At 43.1% G+C, this 14,264-nt stretch overlaps 1 protein-coding gene across 1 annotated transcript in view; it reads left to right on the top strand.

Annotated features, from left to right (window-relative positions):
• Window positions 1-14,264, top strand: part of GPC3 (glypican 3) — a 537,948-nt gene that overhangs the window by 461,516 nt on the left and 62,168 nt on the right. The window lies entirely within an intron of this gene.

Genomic DNA, 14,264 nt, shown 5'->3' with positions numbered 1-14,264 from the left:
TTTTTGTAGAGACAGAGTCTCACTTTGTCGCCCCTGGTAGAGTGCTGTAGTATCACAGCTCACAGCAACCTCCAGCTCTTGGCCCTAGGCAATTCTCTTGCCTCAGCCTCCCAAGTAGCTGGGACTACAGGCGCCTGCCACAACGCCTGGCTATTTTTTTGTTGCAGTTTGGAACCCAGGACCGGGTTCCAATGTGCAACCCTCAGTATATGGGGCCGGCACCCTACTCACTGAGCCACAGGTGCCGCCCTCCAGCTGCTTATTAATAATGTCTATCTGGCTTCCCCACCATTACCCCCAACTTGATGTTTCACAACACAGATTTATCAACTGACCATCTCAAACTGCCTTCTCCTTTAATATTCTTATTTTTCTACTGCTGTCATTCTCCTGGTTGGTAAGGCTTAAAACTAAAGTTATCTCTAACTCTTTCTTCTCTCTTGCCCTTCAGTATGCAATTGAGCCCCAAATCCCTTTTGGATCTTTCTTTGCAATTTGTTCTGTTTCTGTCAATGCTTCCTTTCTATCTCCCCCTCCCACTTTTCTACATATGCTATTGCAAACATATTCTGAGTGGCTTTCAGGCTTCTAGACTCAGGCAGGAGTATTAAGAGCCTTAGACTAGCTTATTAGAGAACAAAGAATCAGGGACCTTGGCAGAAGATCCCATCAAATTTGTCTTGCACAACTGCCAGGTTAATCTTCCTAAAGCATCTCATACCTCTCCTTAGCTCAGCTGCCTTCATCTTGTCCCTGTTGACTGGACAATGAAGCTCAGACTCCTTAGCAGAGTTCTGAGGGCCTGGTCTAGCCTGAACTACCCTTTTGCTTCACTTCCCACAACTAGCCCCACAGGAACGCTCCACTTTGGTAAGAACAGCCACATTCATGCTCCACGAACCCCATAAACTTTCTGTTCTTGTTCCTATCTTTATACCATTGCCCATGTTTATTTCTATATAGATAAACCTCTTTTTTCCTTTAAAAATTATACTCATCCCTCGTAGAATTCAAGTATAATTCAGTGAAAAGAAAATAGGTTTGGGGTAGAGCAAACCTGTATTTGAATCCTGGCTCCACTTCTTAGAATCTAGCATGACCTGAGCCAGGTTTCTTAGCGTCTTCTCTAAGTCTCTGTTCTTTCATCTATCAAATGGAGATCCTCACCCCAATTTCATAGGACTATTGCAAGATGAGATTGAAGGGGGAAGCTTATAATGCATCTAGCCCAGTATCTAGCACAAAGTGTTCCATAATTGTTAATTCCCCTTCATGAAATCTTTCATAATCATCTCAGTCCATGTCTACCTCGACCCTCTGAATTAATAATACAAATTCTGCCAGTGCTTTCAAGAAATATTTTACAAGGTTGGCTCATGCCAGTGGTCGCAGCACTTTGGGAGGCTGAGGCGGGTGGATTGCCACTCAGGAGTTGAAGACCAGCCTGAGCAAGAGTGAGACCCTGTCTCTATAAAAATAGAAAAACTAGCCAGGTGTTGTGGCAGGCTCCTGTAGTCCCAGCTACTCAGGAGGCTGAAGCAAGAGGAACTCTTGAACTCAGGAGTTTGAGGTTTCTGTGAGCTCTGATACCATGGCACTCTAGCCTGGGTGACAGAGTGAGACTCTGTCTTAAAAAATAAAAAAAGGAAGGGTGGGATGGAGAAAGAAAGAAAGGAGGGGAGAGGAGAGGAAAGAAAAGAAAAATATTTTGCAATGACTACCAGGTTTCCATAGGACATCAAATGATCACTCAGAGCATGGCATCCTACTAGGAAAATGTTGACTAAACGTAAAAATAACAGAAGCTAATGTTCATTGGAAACCTACTGTGCTCCAAACACCGTGCCAGGAGTTGTCATGCATTGTCTCATATCGTTTTCCCAGCACCACTGTGAAGTAGGGGTTCTTCCCATTCTCACATTACACAGGAGAAAACCGATGCTAGAAGTAGAGTCACTTGCTTAAGGTCATGCGGTCAGTAAGAGCAGTCAGAGATTCAGAGGCAGGCAGGTTTCTGAGGCCACTCCTTGAGCATGTTCGCTCGGACTCATTTTTCCTCTGCTCATCAGTACAATCATGGAGACACTGCAGTCGGCTTTGCATTTTGCTACCTGGGAAAGTTTATGGTCATCTAAAGTTTGTCCAGATGATTCACCAAATGTTAACTAGTCCCAGCACTGATCCCTAAGATATAGCGCTATTCCTACTTCTCCAGAAAAGTTCCTGTTTATTTATACTCATTCCTGCCTATGAGCCACTTCCCTATCTGTTTCAAAATACTGCCTCACAATTCCACACTGACTTCACTTTTTTTTTTTTTTTTCGTGGTTTTTGGCTGGGGCTGGGTTTGAACCCGCCACCTCTGGCATATGGGACCGGCGCCCTACTCCTTGAGCCACAGGCGCCGCCCTGACTTCACTTTTTAAAACAGTGTTTGGGGTGGGACCCTGTGAAGGGCCTTTTCAAACTCTAAATAGATTACACCCGTGGTTTCCCATTGTTCACATGCACATTTATCCTCTCAAAGAATGCTAGTCAATCTGTTAGCATGATTAATCCTAAGTGCTTTGTCGACTGTAAAACAGTATTCAAATAGTGGTTAATCAAATTTGCAGGAAAAAATGATGTCTTGTCCCCAATACATAGCCTAACATGCACAGTGACCCTACCAGCCTAAAGTTCCTTACGTTTCCCTTTAAAATGCTTGTCATGCAGAGAAGACTCATTGGCCGTCTGCCAGGCTCATGGCACAATAGCTGTTTGGAATAGAGTATATCAGCGGTTCTCAACCTGTTCTCAACCTATAGGAACTGCATTAAAGGCTCATGGCATTAGGAAGGTTGAGAAGCACTGGACTATATGCTTGGTCAGCTGTTACATAATTTTACCTATAATTTGGGTAGATGCCATCTAGTCCCAGTGATTCATCAGCATCCATTTATTTAGTTAGCTGTACTTGGAACATCATGCCCATTTACCACCATTTCATTTAATACTACAGATTACCTCCTCCAAAAGACAACGTGGGAATAAAGGGCATGGCTCAGGGTATGTTCAGACTCTCTTGTATCTCCCTTTTGTCCCTGAACAGACCTTTTGCACAGTGACCAGCGAGTGGTCCTATTGGCTGGCTTCCCTGGCTCACTTCCTCCTTTCTTTTGATGTGCTGGATGAAGCAAAGAACACTCAGGTTCTATTCCTGGCTTTGCTTCTAACTCCCATGTGTCCTAAAGCAAGCCCCCTCCACTTTTTACAAGTCAGTGTCTCCATTCGTAAAAGAGAAAGAACGTTCAGACAATTCTTGCAGGGCATTCTGGTGCCAGCAGTCTGTAGTTATGTTCATTTCTTTGGCTTTGATCCCTGGCAAAGTGCTTATCAGAGTCTTTTGGGGACATCTTCTTTTGAGTTTTCATCTGACCTTGCAGGTTCTCTGTTCTCTTCTCCTGAGCTATATTTCCACTTAGAAACGATCTCATTTTCTCTATTCTAACCCTTTTGGCTTTTACAATCTAGCAAACCAGGCTTCTCACCAAGGGCTGCTCACACCTGCTCCTCAGCGCATTTCTGCATAGGGATGCTAATAAGAAGTTTTTAGTAGTTTTCAAGCTTTCTGAATTATATTCATTTATAATTTTTTTTTTTTAGACAGAGTCTCACTCTATCTGCCTGAGTAGAGTGCTGTAGTGTCATAGCTCACAGCAACCTCAAACGCTTAGACTTGAGCCATCTTCCTGCCTCAGCCTCCTGAGTAGCTGGGACTACAGGCATCTGCCATGATGCCTGGCTAGTCTTTCTATTTTTTTTTTTTTTATTGTTGGGGATTCATTGAGGGTACAATAAGCCAGGTTACACTGATTGCAATTGTTAGGCAAAGTCCCTCTTGCAATCATGTCTTGCCCCCATAAAGTGTGACACACACCAAGGCCCCACCCACCTCCCTCCTTCCCTCTTTCTGTTTCCCCCCCCATAACCATAATTGTCATTAATTGTCCTCATATCAAAATTGAGTACATAGGATTCATGCTTCTCCGTTCTTGTGATGCTTTACTCAGAATAATGTCTTCCACGTCCATCCAGGTTAATACGAAGGATGTAAAGTCTCCATTTTTTTTAATGGCTGAATAGTATTCCATGGTATACATATACCACAGCTTGTTAATCCATTCCTGGGTTGGTGGGCACTTAGGCTGTTTCCACATTTTGGCGATTGTAAATTGAGCTGCAATAAACAGACTAGTACAAGTGTCCTTATGATAAAAGGATTTCTTTCCTTCTGGGTAGATGCCCAGTAATGGGATTGCAGGATCAAATGGGAGGTCTAGCTTGAGTGCTTTGAGGTTTCTCCATACTTCCTTCCAGAAAGGTTGTACTAGTTTGGAGTCCCACCAGCAGTGTAAAAGTGTTCCCTTCTCTCCACATCCACGCCAGCATCTGCAGTTTTGAGATTTTGTGATGTGGGCCATTCTCACTGGGGTTAGATGATATCTCAGGGTTGTTTTGATTTGCATTTCTCTAATATATAGAGATGATGAACATTTTTTCATGTGTTTGTTAGCCATTTGTCTGTCGTCTTTAGAGAAAGTTCTATTCATGTCTCTTGCCCATTGATATAAGGGATTGTTGGCTTTTTCATGTGGATTAATTTGAGTTCTCTATAGATCCTAGTTATCAAGCTTTTGTCTGATTGAAAATATGCAAATGGGGCGGCGCCTGTGGCTCAGTCAGTAAGGCGCCAGCCCCATATACCGAGGGTGGCGGGTTCAAACCTGGCCCCGGCCAAACTGCAACCAAAAAATAGCTGGGCGTTGTGGTGGGCGCCTGTGGTCCCAGCTACTAGGGAAGCTGAGGCAACAGAATCGCTTCAGCCCAGGAGTTGGAGGTTGCTGTGAGCTGTGTGAGGCCACAGCACTCTACCGAGGGCCATAAAGTGAGACTCTGTCTCTACAAAAAAAAAAAAAAGAAAATATGCAAATGTCCTTTCCCATTGTGTAGGTTGTCTCTTTGCTTTGGTTATTGTCTCCTTAGCTGTACAGAAGCTTTTCAGTTTAATGAAGTCCCATTTGTTTATTTTTGTTGTTGTTGCAATAGCCATGGCAGTCTTCTTCATGAAGTCTTTCCCCAGGCCAATATCTTCCAGTGTTTTTCCTATGCTTTCTTGGAGGATTTTTATTGTTTCATGCCTTAAGTTTAAGTCCTTTATCCATCTTGAATCAACTTTTGTGAGTGGGGAAAGGTGTGGGTCCAGTTTCAGTCTTTTACATGTAGACATCCAGTTCTCCCAACACCATTTATTGAATAGGGAGTCTTTCCCCCAAGGTATGTTCTTGTTTGGTTTATCAAAGATTAGGTGGTTGTAAAATGTTAGTTTCATTTCTTGGTTTTCAATTCGATTCCAAGTGTCTGTGCCTCTGTTTTTGTGCCAGTACCATGCTGTCTTGAGCACTATGGCTTTGTAGTACAGACTAAAATCTGGTATGCTGATGCCCCCAGCTTTATTTTTGTTACAGAGAACTGCCTTAGCTATACGGGTTATTTTCCGGTTCCATACAAAACGCAGAATCATTTTTTCCAAATCTTGAAAGTACGATGTTGGTATTTTGATAGGAATGGCATTGAATAGGTAGATTGCTTTGGGAAGTATAGACATTTTAACAATGTTGATTCTTCCCATCCATGAGCATGGTATGTTCTTCCATTTGTTAATATCCTCTGCTATTTCCTTTCTGAGGAGTTCATAGTTTTCTTTATAGAAGTCCTTCACCTCCTTCATTAGGTATATTCCTAGGTATTTCATTTTCTTTGAGACTATGGTGAAGGGAGTTGTGTCCTTAATTAGCTTCTCATCTTGACTGTTATTGGTGTACACAAAGGTTACTGACTTGTGGACATTGATTTTATATCCTGAAACATTACTGTATTTTTTGATGACTTCTAGGAGTCTTGTGGTTGAGTCTTTGGGGTTCTCTAAGTATAAGATCATGTCGTCAGCAAAGAGGGAGAGTTTGACCTCCTCTGCTCCCATTTGGATTCCCTTTATTTCCTTGTCTTGCCTAATTGTATTGGCTAGAACTTCCAGCACTATGTTGAATAGTAAAGGTGACAGAGGATAACCTTGTCTGGTTCTAGTTCTAAGAGGAAAAGCTTTCAGTTTTACTCCATTCAGTAAAATATTGGCTGTGGGTTTGTCATAGATAGCTTCAATCAGTTTTAGAAATGTGCCACCTATGCCTATACTCTTCAGTGTCCTAATTAGAAAAGGATGCTGGATTTTATCAAATGCTTTTTCTGCATCTATTGAGAGGATCATGTGATCTTTATTTTTGCCTCTGTTAATATGGTGGATAACGTTTATAGACTTGCGTATGTTGAACCAGCCTTGCATCCCTGGGATGAAGCCTACTTGATCATGATGAATGACTTTTTTGATGATAAGCTGTAATCTATTGGCTAGGATTTTGTTGAGAATTTTTGCGTCTATGTTCATGAGTGAGATTGGTCTGAAATTCTCCTTTTTGTTTGGGTCTTTTCCTGGTTTTGGTATCAGGGTGATGTTTGCTTCATAGAATGTGTTGGGGAAGATTCCTTCTTCCTCAATTTTTTGGAATAATTTCTGCAGTACAGGAATAAGCTCTTCCTTGAAGGTTTGATAGAATTGTGGAGTGAAGCCATCTGGACCAGGGCATTTTTTGGTTGGAAGCTTTTTTATTGTTTCTTTGATCTCAGTGCTTGAAATTGGTCTGTTCAGGAGCTCTATTTCTTCCTGGCTGAGTCTAGGGAGAGGGCGTGATTCCAAATATTGATCCATTTCTTTCACATTGTCAAATTTCTGGGCATAGAGTTTCTGGTAGTATTCAGAGATGATCTCTTGTATCTCTGTGGGATCAGTTGTTATTTCCCCTTTATCTTTTCTGATTGAGGTTACTAGAGATTTTACTTTTCTATTCCTTGTTAGTCTGGCCAGTGGTTTATCTATTTTATTTATTTTTTCAAAAAACCAACTCCTTTTTTCATTAATTTTCTGAATGATTCTTTTGTTTTCAATTTCATTGATCTCTGATTTGATTTTGGATATTTCTTTTCTTCTACTGAGTTTAGGCTTAGAATGTTCTTCTTTTTCCAATTCCATAAGATCTCTTGTGAGATTGTTGATGTGCTCTCTTTCTGTTTTTCGAATGTAGGCATCTAAAGTGATGAATTTTCCTCTCAAAAATGCTTTTGCAGTATCCCACAGGTTTTGGTAGCTTGTGTCTTCATTGTTGTTATGCTCAAGGAAGTTAATGATTTCCTGTTTGATTTCTTCCTGCACCCATCTGTTATTCAACAGAAGATTGTTTAGTTTCCATGCCTTTGGGTGGGGTCGAGCATTTTTGTTAGAGTTGAGTTCCACCTTTAGTGCCTTATGGTCTGAGAAGATACAAGGTAAAATTTCGATTCTTTTGATTCTGTTGATATTTGTTTTGTGTCCCAGGATATGATCAATTTTGGAGAATGTTCCATGGAGTGATGAGAAGAATGTATATTCTTTATCTTTGGGATGGAGTGTTCAATATGCGTCTATCAAGCACAGTTGTTCTAGGGTCTCATTTAAGTCTCTTATATCCTTGTTTAATTTCTGTTTAGAGGATCTGTCCAGCTCTGTAAGAGGAGTGTTAAGGTCCCCTGTTATTATGGTATTATCAGATATCATATTGCTCAGACTGAGTAAGGTCTGTTTCAAGAATCTGGGAGCATTTAAATTGGGTGCATAGATATTTAGAATTGAAATGTCTTCTTGTTGTATTTTTCCCTTGACCAATATAAAGTGACCATCTTTGTCTTTTTTGACTTTAGTTGCTTTAAATCCACATGTATCTGAAAATAAGATTGCAACTCCTCTTTTCTTCTGAATTCCATTTGCCTGAAAAATTGTCTTCCAACCCTTGACTCGGAGCTTTAATTTGTCTTTTGAAGCCAGGAGTGTTTCTTGCAGACAGCAAATGGATGGCTTGTGTTTTTTAATCCAGTCAACCAATCTATGTCTCTTCAGTGGGGAATTCAAGCCATTAACATTTATTGAGATAATTGATAAGTGTGGTAGTATTCTATTCTTCTTATTTGGTGAGAGTCCATTGTTTAGTTTTATCTTTTGCATCAGTGTGGAGGTTTGGTTCTCTCCTTTAATTTCTGAGTTGTTACTTTGCTGCTGATCCATTGTGGTGGTCAGTGTACAGAACAGGTTGAAGTATTTCCTGTAGAGCTGGTCTTGTTGTGGCGAATTTCCTCAATGTTTGTATATCCGTAAATGATTTGATTTCTCCGTCAATTTTGAAGCTTAGCTTAGCAGGGTACAGAATTCTGGGTTGGAAATTGTTCTGTTTAAGTAGATTAAAGTTAGATGACCATTGTCTTCTTGCTTGAAAAGTTTCATTAGAGAAGTCTGCGGTCAATCTGATGGATTTGCCCCTGTAGGTCAACTGGCGCTTACTCCTGGCAGCTTGCAGAATCTTTTCTTTTGTCTTGACTTTGGACAGGTTCATCACAATGTGTCTTGGAGAAGCTCGGTTAGAGTTGAGGCGACCTGGGGTCCGATAGCCCTCTGAAAGCAGTGTGTCAGAATCTTTGGTGATATTTGGGAAATTTTCTTTTATAATATTCTCTAGTATGGCTTCCATTCCTCCGGGGCATTCTTCTTCCCCTTCTGGAATTCCTATAACTCGTATGTTGGAACGCTTCATAAAGTCCCATAATTCTGACAGTGAACGTTCTGCTTTCTCTCTCTTCTTTTCTGCCTCTTTTACTATCTGAGTTATCTCAAAAACTTTGTCTTCTACCTCTGAAATTCTTTCTTCTGCATGGTCTAACCTGTTGCTGATACTTTCCATTGCATCTTTAAGTTCCCTGATTGACTGTTTTATTTCCTTCAGCTCTGCTATATCCTTTTTATATTCTTCATATCATTCATCTCTGATTTGATTCTGTTTTTGGATTTCCTTTTGGTTATTTTCCACTTTATTAGCAGTTTCCTTCATTGTTTCCGTCATTTCTTTCATTGTTTTCAACATGTGTATTCTAAATTCCCTTTCTGTCATTCTTAACATTTCTGTATAGGTGGAATCCTCTGCAGTAGCTACCTCATGGTCCCTTGGCGGGGTTGTTCTGGACTGGTTCTTCATGTTGCCTGGAGTTTTCTGCTGATTCTTCCTCATGGGTGATTTCTTTTATCTGTTTCCTTGCCCTAAGTTTCCTTTCACTTCCTCTTGCTCTTTAAGTTCTCATGCCTGTGGACTAAGGGTTACAGGACCAGAAGGGTGAGAAGGTTTAAGAGCAAAAAAGGGATGAAAGAAAGGAGGACCGAGTGATAAGGAAAAAAAAAAAGAAAAATAGAGAAAGGAGAGGGGGTGGGTAAAAGGAATATTGACAAAAAGAAGAGAGGCACAGAAAGAGGGAGACAGAGCAATATAGGTGTACAGTAGGGTACTTTGATACAACCTTAAAAAAAAAAAACACCTTCTGGGGGTGCCTTGTTGGGTGGTTCCCTTGAGGTCAGCAGCTCTTTGCTAACCTGATCAGACACAGTACCCCACCTCCACCAAGTAGAGAGGAAAGACAAAAATGCTATAAATCAAACCAAAACAAGCAAACAGAAAACTTTACGGGATAAAATTGGCTGGAAAAACCAAATAATAGCGGTAGAAACACTAACAAAAATGAAGTTCTAATTATTGAAATAGGCAGCAATGGGAAATTATAATTAAACTAGAAAAATTGAGAAAGAAAAAGGATCTGTATGGAAAAAGTTGAACTTAAAAAACAAAAACAACAATCCACAACATCAAAATAAACAAAAAAAACAACCAAACCAAAAAAAAAAAAAACACAACCAAAAACAAAGCAGTATGTATATGTTATTGAATATTGTCTGGGCAACACGTGGTCTTCTGGGGTATGAGATGTTAATCACAGTTCTGATACGACTGGAGGCTGCTAGTTTCTCAAACCCCAGTAGGTAGACACCCTAAATCTCTCTTCAGCCCACTTAAAAGGCACTTTGAACTTGTTCATTTACTGAGCAGAAGCTTTCTCAGGGAAGTGCTTGTTGCTGGAATCACTGCTGAAGTGGCTATCCACTTACCCTGTGTGTCAAAACTGGTCTCCCTCTGCCCCCGAGCGTTAGGGCTGCAAGGCGGCTCAGACCCCGCCCTTCAGCTACTTGGTCGCTGGGTTACCAGCTCCCACCCAATTCCAGCTCTGCGACCCTGAGGGCGGAGCTTGCCGGGGCAGATCGCTCACAATGTCTGCCTGTGACCCAGAGCCAAACACTATTAGCTCCGTCTGGCTCAGCGGCTCAGACTGGGGCCCTAGACAAAGGCCAAAGTTCTCCGCACTCCCGCTCAGGCTCTCCCCAAGGCAGTCGAGCTGAGTGCCAAGTCCAAAGACACCAAAACAGTTCACAGGCAAGGCCCCTCTGGTTTGCAGTCTCGCCGCCACTGAACCTACAGTTGCGGGGGGGCCCAGACGGACTGAACACACGCGACCACTCGCCGGCCCTCCACCGCTTCAGTCCTCCTCTTGGGGTCCAGAAGTCTCTCGCTGACTCCCTGCATCCTCCCAGGGGTGACGATAGGCAGATCCCACCAGCCAGAGACGCCCGGAGTCCCATATCCCCAGACCCACGGTGCCCAGATGCAAGGAAGCTGCCACTCGGCTGCCATCCTGCTCCGCCCCCCCAGTCTTTCTATTTTTAATAGAGATGGGGTCTCACTCTTGCTCAGGCTGGTCTTGAACTCCTGAGCTCAAGTAATCCACCCACCTCAGCCTCTCAGAGTGCTAGGATTACAGGTGTGAGCCACTATACCTACCCATTTATAAAACTCTTCATCCCTGAATTCCCTAAGAGTTCTCTTTTTCATAATTTTATTTCTAAATTTGACATAGAATTCTTAGGGTCTGCCCCTTCTTTCTGATGATTGAATTTAATTGTTAGTGAGATGACCATTACAGGACATCTTACCCATAGTTAAATCTTCACTTGTTCCTTTTACTTCTCAGAAGCAAGGATAATACATTTACCTTTTGGTGGGTATCTTTCTTTGTGTTGCTATAACAAAATACCTTACCCTGGGTAACTTACAAATAACAGAAGTCCATTTCTCATAGTTCCAGTGGCTGGGAAGCCCAATGTCAAGGTGCCAGCATTTGGTGTCGTGTCTGGTGAAGGCCTCACATGGCAAAAAAAGTGAATTCTGTGTCTTCACATGGTGCAGGATGGAAGGACAAAAAGTGATGGGTATCATGTCTTCACATGGTAGAAGAGATGGAAGGGCAGGAAGTGCCCTACCTATGTCTCTTCAGCTCTGCCTCCTAAAGGTGCCACTTTTTAATACCATTGCATTGGGGATTGAAGTTCAACATGAATTTTGGAGGGGACGCAAATATTCAAACCATAGTGGTGGGTTACTTCAATTTCTCTCAGCCTGCTTCCACATCCAAAAACAAAAAATGGACATAATAATAGTTCCTATTTCACAGGATTGTGGGGATTAAATGAAATAAATCATGCAAAGCGTTTGGCACAGTACTGGGCATCTAGCAAGCACTCAAAGCCTACTATTAAAGCTACTATTGTTGCTGCTAACCTATGAGAGCTCAAAAAGCCAGCAGATAGAAATTAGAATTGTCTCGAGGTTTTGTTTGTTCAATTGTTTTAAGATTCATGAAAGGTGATTAAAACCAGGTAATCAACATTTAACAATATCCGCTTAACCCTTGCTACTAGAAGTTGGAACCATGGGCGAGCAGCCTTTGTATCATCTGGGAGCTTGTTAGAAATGCAGAATCTCTGGCCCAACTTCAAGACCTACTGAACCAGCGAGCCATGCTCACAAGACTCCTAGGTGATTTGTTCGCAGCCCTTATTTCATTCTAATTGAGCAGTTATGGACTTTAGGTTTAGTACTTCAAGCATCTAAGAAGCCACTCAGCTGCCCACCAGTGAGCTAAGTATTTTAGGAAGTATAAGAGGGCTTCAGGGCCCAGTCATCCATGTGACTGATACAGACACTTGAGTTCTAGTCCTAGCAGAAGGACCTTGAGCAAGTCGTATAGCTGCACTGAGCCCCTCTGTCTCCCCAGTTGTAAAATAGGCAATCACCATTGCCTTGCACACTTCAAAGAGTTATTGTGAAAACCAAATGTCATAATAAGTATGAAGCTCTTTTTAACCTGCTAACCTCTATAAATATTTAGAACCATCTGGGGATTTTTATTATTATTCTAAAATTTCTGAAAGCTCTTTAGCTTTGTCAGCATCTCTGCTTCCCAGATTTTCTGAAAAGACTAGATTTGGCCCATGAGTCTGAACAGCCATGTACAGACTCCCCTTCAAAAACAGATCATGATCCATCATGGACCTGGTGCAATAAGTTCTTGTTTTGCTGGGCTGTCATCAGCAGTGTTCCTAGTCAATGGCTTTCTCGAAGCTCTTATGGTAAGTTGTTTGGGAAGCTGGTTATTCCCAGTGCTTTGGCTGGGGCTGATCCCTGAGAAGCTTTCCAAGCTCTATCCAGGAGTCTCTAGTAAATATGCAATGACTAAGCATCTTACACATCTGCCCCCTTTCCACCAAGTCTCCACTCTTACCCAGACAGAAACACACATGTGAGCACACACACCCCCACTGTTGGAAACACAAATGGAACCTACGCAACTCCCTGTAGGAAACACCTGTCTCAGAGATATCTGCATAAATATTTCCTTGCTCCTTGTGCTCCCTGAACCTGTTCTTGCTCTAGGTAACCCTACTGTCTGGATACAGCCAAGACATTCTGGTGAACCTAATGCCCTTATAAGTCTCAGAATAAAAAGATAATCTTGTCTCAAGCTGGGCTTTCTTTGAATGAGGAAAATGGAAGCAGACTATAGAAGATAAAACATACCTCATAGGCCGGGTGCAGTGGCTCACGCCTGTAATCCTAGCACTCTGGAAGGCTGAGGAGGGTGGATTACTTGAGTTCACGGGTTCCAGACCAGCCAGAGAAAAAGGCAAGACCCTGGATCACTTGAGACAAAGAGTTTGAGGTTGCTGTGAGCTATGATTCCACAGCACTCTATCCAGGGCGACAGCTAGAGACTCTGTCTCAAAAATAAATAAATAAATACATAAAATATACTTCATCGCTACATGAGAGTAAGAGCGGACTGAGATGGTGAGTAGTGGGCTGGGGAGTAGAGTTCATGAAACACAACTCAGCCATAGGGCTCAAACCAATATTTAAAGCAAATGGCTGGTTTTTGCCTATGCTAAACAGATAGTTCTTATGAAAATGCTTGGACTCAAGAAACATTCAGTACAATCCAAGATGGCGGCCAAGTAGCAGCCTCCCTGCAACAGGGCATGGGTGTCAGCAAGGGACTTCTGGACCCCAAGATGAGGACAAAAACAGTGGAAAACTGGCAAGTGGCTGCTTGTGTCTGATCGACCTAATCCCGCCAGCAGCCGTAAGTACAAGCAGCAGTGAGACTGCAAACCGGAAAGTCCTTACCTGTGAACTGTTTCGGTGTTTTTGGACTTGTAACTCAATTGAACTGCCTTTGGGGAGAGCTTGAGCAGGAGTGCAGAGAACTTTGGGCATTATCTAGGGCCCCAGACTGAGCCGCTGAGCCGGATGGAGCTAATAGTGTTGGGCTGTGGGCCGCACGGAGCCATTGTGAGAGAACTACCCCAGCAAGCTCCGCCCTCAGGGTCACAGAGCAAGGATCAGGCGGGAGATAGTAACCTAGTGACTGAGCAGCCTGAAGGCAGGGACTGAGCTGCCTTACAGCCTTAACCCTCAGGGGCAGAGTGAGACTGGTTTTCGCACACTAGAGCCTCAGGCTGTTGGCCTGGGTAGAGTGCCGTGGCGTCACTGCTTATAGCAACCTCAAACTCCTGGGCTTGGTACCACCCGGACCTCCATAAGAGCTGCACCGCGACCCTCGACCCTCAACCCACACATGCCAGGCCTCCGCATGCCCTGGCCAGGAACTGCAGGAGCCGCACAACTCTGCGTCCTCCCTCCTGTACCCTCCCTGCCTCCACACCAGCACGCTCGTCTGGCCAGGGACTCTGGTAGCCGTGTGCCCTCCGGAGGCCTCCCTGCCTCTGCGCAGAGCCCTTCTCCTGGCCAGAGACTGCTAGAGGCTTCGGCTCTCTGTGCCAAAGCCACTGGGCGCTAGGCACTCCCAGAACCATGCACACTACCTCCCGCCCTGTTGCTGGATCCAGGTGTGTCACACTCTGGAGCTGT

Source organism: Nycticebus coucang, chromosome X (assembly GCF_027406575.1).
Source record: "Nycticebus coucang isolate mNycCou1 chromosome X, mNycCou1.pri, whole genome shotgun sequence".
NCBI lineage: Eukaryota > Metazoa > Chordata > Mammalia > Primates > Lorisidae > Nycticebus > Nycticebus coucang.
Note: the sequence above shows the minus strand (reverse complement) of the source record. Positions and strands in the feature narration are given on the sequence as shown.